This window comes from Egretta garzetta, unplaced genomic scaffold, assembly GCF_000687185.1.
Source record: "Egretta garzetta isolate BGI_Z169 unplaced genomic scaffold, ASM68718v1 scaffold732, whole genome shotgun sequence".
Classification (NCBI taxonomy): Eukaryota; Metazoa; Chordata; class Aves; order Pelecaniformes; family Ardeidae; genus Egretta; species Egretta garzetta.
This window is the reverse complement of record NW_009259029.1, coordinates 888,125-895,231: the sequence shown is the minus strand read 5'-3', so window position 1 is coordinate 895,231 and position 7,107 is coordinate 888,125.

The window sequence follows — 7,107 nt, the reverse complement described above, 5'->3', positions numbered from 1 at the left end:
CAGGAATATAAAATGTTTTCTTCCCAAACCACTCTGCCGCGGTGAATTAACTTTTGCTAGTACTTTTTTTTTTTAAATCCGTCTCATATCAACCTAAACCCAGCACACAGAAGGATAATTTAGTTTCCATGAGAGTATTTATATGCTCCAAGATAACAAGGCAGCAGCTCCTGAGCAGGTATAAACTGGCAGGGCCAACGGTTTGTACTGGTTTAGGCGAACATCAAAATGGGTCCTTCAGAGTCAGTGGATGTTGACTGCCACAGGCAGCACAGACGCCAGTGTAAGCGCACACATGCTCACATACAAGCATGCGTAGCCTTTTGCTTTACACACTAAGGGATATATGGAATTTAACTGTAGTGTTTAATCAATTTTCAGTTTTCAATCGAAACCAAACAAGCCACTTGTTCCAGTCCCTCCAGGGCTGTCCTCCTCCTGCAACCAGCACCCTCATAGATGAAGCGTGCCCACAGGCTTGCATGCAGCAGCTCCCAGATTGCTGGGAAAAAACCACTTTGTATGAAGGTGTCTGCAAGCAGGGTTAAGTCCTGGCTTTTCCCAGCAGCGTGGTATCCCAAGCCTGCTTGTAAAATAGTGCAGGTGTGTTTATTGTAATCATCTCTCACTAAAAAGAAACAGGTTCAGGGGGTTTAAATATAATTAACGTGAGCTACGCTCCTGCCTTTAATCACTACCTTGCTGGTTAATATAATCAAGAAGGTAAACAAACAAGGATTAACTCCATTAAACAAAAAAAATATATGTTCTACTGGGAAGCGTACAAAGGAATTTTGTTTTGTTATGCCGCTACAGAGCATCATTTTATTTCTGCATTACAAATTATTTTTAACACAAAAGTGCTCTCCTCTCCCTGCCTCCCATAAGGAAGAGCCAAAATACACCACCTTATTTTTATTTTACATTCAACACAACTACAACACTTTGCACTTTCACAACATCTTTCACTAGAAGACATCCAGGCACTTAAAAATGTTTTATCATATGTCAAAAATAAGATAGCAGTTGAATCACATACCTGCCGCTCTGATAATTTATCTAAAATGATACGCCAGACATAAATACAGGTTTCTGTACGTTTTGGTGTCCCCAGATGTTTGGTTCTGAATATTGCTGTAATTACTGTGGCTGCACCCACTCACTTGGCATCCCAGCAAATGCCTGAATCTGGAACTGAGTCTTGGCTGTTTGGACGTGGCATGGCATATTTTGCAAATGAGCTTTTTTGTGACATAGAAATCATGCCCCTATGAAATAACCGTTTACTTTACATGGAAAGCTCAGTCTAAACCTCACCTAAATACAGGAAACACTCTTATCAGCAGAGATAGAGGCATAATGTGAGGCTTGGGGACGGCTGCAATCCTGAAGTTTCACGTTCACAAGAGGAAGCCCAGATAAATGGAGGCACGTGCATATAAGCCCATTTGGATGTGTACATATTGTGTATCTCCCTGCAGAGACAACAAATAGCTAAATACTCTCTTCCCCCCCTTTCCTACTTCCATTGTACACCAGCCCTCGGGGTCTTCTGTAGATGTATTTAAAACAACCCTCCAGCTCTCTCTGAGAAGGGAAGGTCAGCTCTACCGGCATGTTTATTGATACAGGACGTTAAGTACCTGACTGACCAGATTTTGCTTAAAATAAAGACACTTTTTGTGCAAATTTTATGGAATGCGGCATGCCAGAGTTTAGAGGAAAATGGGAGATTGTCATGGTAACAGCACATGAGGGCTGCAGTTGGGAGAGGTCCCTCTGGGAACCACAACACCAGCAGAATTTTAAGCATTTGTAACTATTATATTTAAAAAAAAAATTACTTCATAGCTGTGCCAAAAAACATCTAGGGGAAAAAAGAAAAAAGGAAAATGCCACAGTATTCTTCACCGATTTGCAAATAAACATCTGTCCTTTCCACTTAGAAACTGCAAGGGGGAGAAAAACATTAGAAGAAAATATTCCTCCCCAAATACTGTGTTTTAGAAGCAACTCTGTCAATACTGTGGGAGTCAAAACAGGTTAAAAAGATGCTCGGGGGATAGCTGCAGCTAGCTGAGGCCATGAGCCTGGAAAGCATTACTGTTTACGACAGTGCTTTATGCACAATGAGCCCAATCCTGCAGCGATTTATTCGATGTGCTCCATTTTATTCCCGCTGAGCAGCTCCTCTGAGCTCAGGGAAAATCTTTGCAGTGTGCACTTAGGGGTAAAAACCCCAACAAGGTCCCTGCCACCCCAGTAACACAGCTCACAGGGTTTTAACACCCTCCGTACTCAGCACAGGAATGAATGGGACCCTAAATAAAGCCAGGCTTAAATGCGTCCCTCCACTAGGTCAAAGATGAAGCAACAACTTCAAAAGTGATCTCAGCTGCTTGAAAATTGCAGCTTTTGCAAGGGAAATGTCAATCATCTTTCCTATTTTAATTGCTGGTGCCAGGCAATTCACAAAAATGGGAATCTAATGTACCTGCCCCAAAAATAGATGCAATGTTTTCCCTCACAATACCTGTACTTCCAGAAACCAAACATTGATCTTACAGCAAACTGTAAATATTTAATAAAATCTGAGGCTTCTTTTGTTTGTAACTGATTTCTGATTTTACATTCTTGATTTTGGAATCAAAATGCAGGGTGAAAAGAAACCTACTTTTTTCCATGGAAAATTTAATTTTGTTAAAAAAAAGAAAAAAATATCTTTAAAAACTGACCAACCATTTCTAACGGCAACTGGGAGAGGATACAAAGTTGAGTAACGCAGAAACGCAAGTCCCCGTTCTGCCTCTTATAATTTCTCATGTTGCCTAGGGAAGTCAGAGACTGCAGGAGCCCATCTGCTCTGGCAGGCAGAAAGGTGACTTCAACCACATCTGTCCAGAGGCAAATTCTGCTGGAGGAAATTCTGTTTCCCAGCCATCGCCACACGAGCTGCGTGTATTTTGATTTGTATGTGCATAGTGTAAGGGATAACTTAAAGCGACTTATGACAAGTAACGAGACGTAGCTAAGCTATACTTTGAGGACAAGAAATATTCACGCGCTGTATTTTTTTTAAATGAAAAGATATTCAGAACTGAAGTAATATTCAAATTAAAGGCTGATCACTTGAAATGATTTACTGATATCACTGTGCAATAGTAATACGTCAGTTTATATATCTGCCCTTTGAAAACGACTTCAGGTGTTTATGAGCTGCTTCTGCATCTTGTGTACGTTTGCTCATTCCTGGGGTGCTTTGGTGAGGAGGTAGCACCTGTGGGGCCGGAAGGGTCAGAGCTTCTTGACTTGCGTCCATCCCCACGGTGTGTCTCAGCATGGGGTCAGCAGCACCGTCCGGTACCGCACGCTCAGCCAGATCCCCATCTGCTGGAAATCAGAGCTGGAGGCGAGCGATGTGCCATCCACTCATCAGCTGCAAAGCAAGGGGCACAGCTGCAAAATGGACCTTTTCTGCTCATTTTTAGCACAACCTGCATTTGTTGAGACAAAGGTGGGATTTTTCCCAAGTGCTTGGTGTTGAACCTGGCGATGTTAGCAAGATTTCAACTGGCAATTTCAACAGGAGCAGAAACAGAGTGCAAAACGTTTTAAAACTCTTGCTGTCCTAACACCTGCAAAATCCCAAGGCTTTCCATGGAGTGGAACTGAAACCAGCAGGGACTTTCAAACAGCGTTAAAATAGGGGACGTGCATAAGAATGAAAGCAAGTCCTTGTTAAATTAGATTCTTCTTTCAGCAATGTCCTTGAGTCCTGAGCAGACAAGTGTTAACAGGCTCCCTTCCTTGCAGCTCCCTAGAGCACCCCCTTAAACATTGCCGAAAACTGCTGATGCACTGAGAGCCGTGAGCTCTCCACAATGTGACATAGATGGTGATAAAGGCGTGAAGGAGAGAAGCAGAGCCAGAGAAGGTCGGAGCATATTGTAGCAAGAGGAGAGTAGGGTTGGTTTGGAGATTGGGATCACAGGACTGTTGTCACCATTTGACGATGGTGGGGACCAAAATGCTCCTCAGTGAGCTTTGAAGCACCAGGATCACTCCCCACCTCCCATCTGTGTAGCAAGCAGCTGGAATCAGGTGGAAGAATATAGCATCTAATAGTAATTTCTGGAGCTCTGAAAATTCGTAGAAACTCAGATAAATTAAGAGAAGAGATGGTATAGTCATGTCATTTACATGCTCGTGAGAGAGCATCATTAGCAAGAACATCACCATAAAGCACTGAAACAAACTCTCTTGTGTCTCAGGACCGTGACAGTGGAAGCACATGGATCCATTCTTGTTAAGGCTGAAATAAACCACTAATTTATTTTTTTTTCCACGTATTTCCTCCTTCTGGAAAATATTTGCTTTCTGAAAAATTTTTAAAAATTTTTCAAAGTATCCTTCTATTGTTGCTGACCTGGTTGGTCACCCTCATCTGTGCCCCAAAGCAGAAAACAAAAAAGTGAGTGAAAATGAGAAGTAAAAGACATGTAAATGTAGAAAAAAGAATCAAATGTATTAAAACTCTGATTTTAAAAGCTGTATTGTGGGAAATCAAAATGTATAACCTATCTTGGTAGACTGTAAAAACAGGGAATCAACAGGAGCAAAGCCAAATCCCTCTTCTATGATTTTCTAGGTGCTTCAGCTTTGTAAAGCATTTATTTTGGGGGTTGATGGTTGACGCCACCTCTTTCTTCCTTCCCAAGAAAAATCCAAGAAAGCATAAACATTGTTTGAGTTAACTCAAACATATTTTTTTTCTTTTATCCCTTAAACCAGCAAACAGTAGGGAAAAAAATGTTCAGAGCAAACATGACATTTAATTGTATCAGAAAAAAAAAGTTTCAGTTTTGGTTTGGGGTGAATTTTACACTACTTAAAAAAACAACATTTAACCAAATTTAGTCTCATAATATCTTGTTGAAATCAAAACATTTCCCTCCTAAAGTTTCAGCAAAAAAAATTTTTAATTAGGGAAAACCCCTCCCTTTTCAGTTAAATCTAACTTATATTCAACACCAACTCACAAATAGTTTTTGTCAAACCAAAAAATGCATATTTTGGGCACATCAGCTAAACATCTGAGCTCTGGTTTGTGTAGTAGCTGGTACTCTGGGGCTGACATGCACTTTGGGTACTTGACTATTGCCACAGATTGAACATCACTGTCATATCTGTCCTGCAGCTGAGAACAAGGCTGCTTCACACTAGGTGCTGTAGGAAGACTCTGAGAAAAATACAAGTAACTGCATTATTATTATTATTATTATTATTATTATTATTACTATTACTATTATTATTAATAATATTATGTGACCCGGGGTGCTGTTGGCATGGACATTAAACCATCAAAGAAATGCAGGGAACATAATGCACCCTCTTGTGTCTTTTCATCTTTGGATTAAGTTATCGTTTCTTTGGTGTTTCTGTTCCCCATCATCTTAGCAGCTCTTGCTACACTTGAAAGGCTTGACTTTGCTTAATATGATCAATAGCTAAGAACAGCAGAAAGAGATGATCATCAACACAAGATTATAATATCTGCTTTGGCTCTTCGGTGGCTCTGAAAACGTGCAAGTATGGTTGGGGAGATGGAAAATAATATGAAACACTCACTAACAGCATGTAGCGTAGAAACTTAGAAAACCACTGTAGTCATTGACTCACAGATGGTCAAATGAACAACATGTTTCTATTCCTGTATTTAATTAAATCTTAATTATGCCACCAACAGGGTTCAAAACGGCATTATGAAACAGCTTGCATGAATACCAAAATACGATTGGCTGACGAGACTTTGAACTCATGTAATTATCTTCCCAAAAAAGTGCACACGTTCGGTCTATAAAGCCTCTTCACCAAGCAGCCCATTGCACCACAGCACAAGATTAAACATAAATTCATGTCAAATACACTCAGTTCAAGATATGGAGCTGACAAATGGAGAGGCAGATTTCAAATTACCAGTGAGACCAGTTGAAAGATCCTGGGAGTCAGAGGGAGACTTTCCAAGCCTCCAGTATGCTCTGGATCAGGCCCCTCCATGGACGCTTTGCCTCTAACCTTTGTTGGTCTGTAGATAAAATGGACCCATAAAAAAATCAAGCAATCTAATTTAATTCTTCCACCAGCTGATCACGTGAGTTAATTAAATACAGCTGCCTGAAATATTCCTTTGAATTGTCTTTTTTTGTTGTTGAAAGAAGGCCCTTTATGGAAAAGAAATATTTTGGAGGATCTTTCTCTTTCATTTTTAGTATGGCAGCTAAAAAATGATGACAACAACTTGTAAGTGCATTTTCCCAAGGACTTTAGCTTTTTCAGTTCTTCCCGGAGCAGAGGGCTGAGAAGGCCCCTGAAAGGGAGCTCTGTCCTAAATTCAGCTCCCAGGCTCTTCTTCCATTTTTTACAGCCATTTCAAGCTGCTTTTCACTTGATATTCAGAGCCTGTGCCCCTTTCTCATTTGCAAGCATCACATGGAAGAGCTATGTATCTCAGAGCAAAAGACCACACTGTCCAACATGTGCCCACCCTACAAGCCACAGGTTCAAGAAACAGCACAAGAGATGTTAAAAAAAAAACCCTTACCGCTTTCAACTTTTATGAAAGGTTTTCTACTTCAGCAACATTTTCTTTGGTGGACACACACAACACCTGTCCAACAACCCTCCAGCCTTGGTCTGAAAAGACACTTTTTCTGTGCAGAGCAGTGTAGGGGGGAAAAAGAAGGACAATGAAAAAGTAATTGTATTTTTTTTTCCCACTGAGGTACTAAAATTTAAGCCATTCTTTTGAAAAATCATTAAAACAACAATGTGATGCGTTTCACAACTGGGTACATGAACTCTCTCTCTTTTTTATGGAGGTGGTCAGAGCAAATAAAGCAGAGAGCATGGCTCTGTGTGGATTTACAATTTTAAAGGGAAAAAGGCCCAAACTGCCTCGGTCAAAATTTTCCACCCAAGATCCGTAATTTGTTGAGAGTTAGATTTTCAGTGAAAATTATAAGTTTGCAAAGGTTTTAAATTTTAAAAAAATTTACCTCTTCCCCCCACCTTTGTAGATATTTTTAAAGATAAACTCAAACTTCTAAG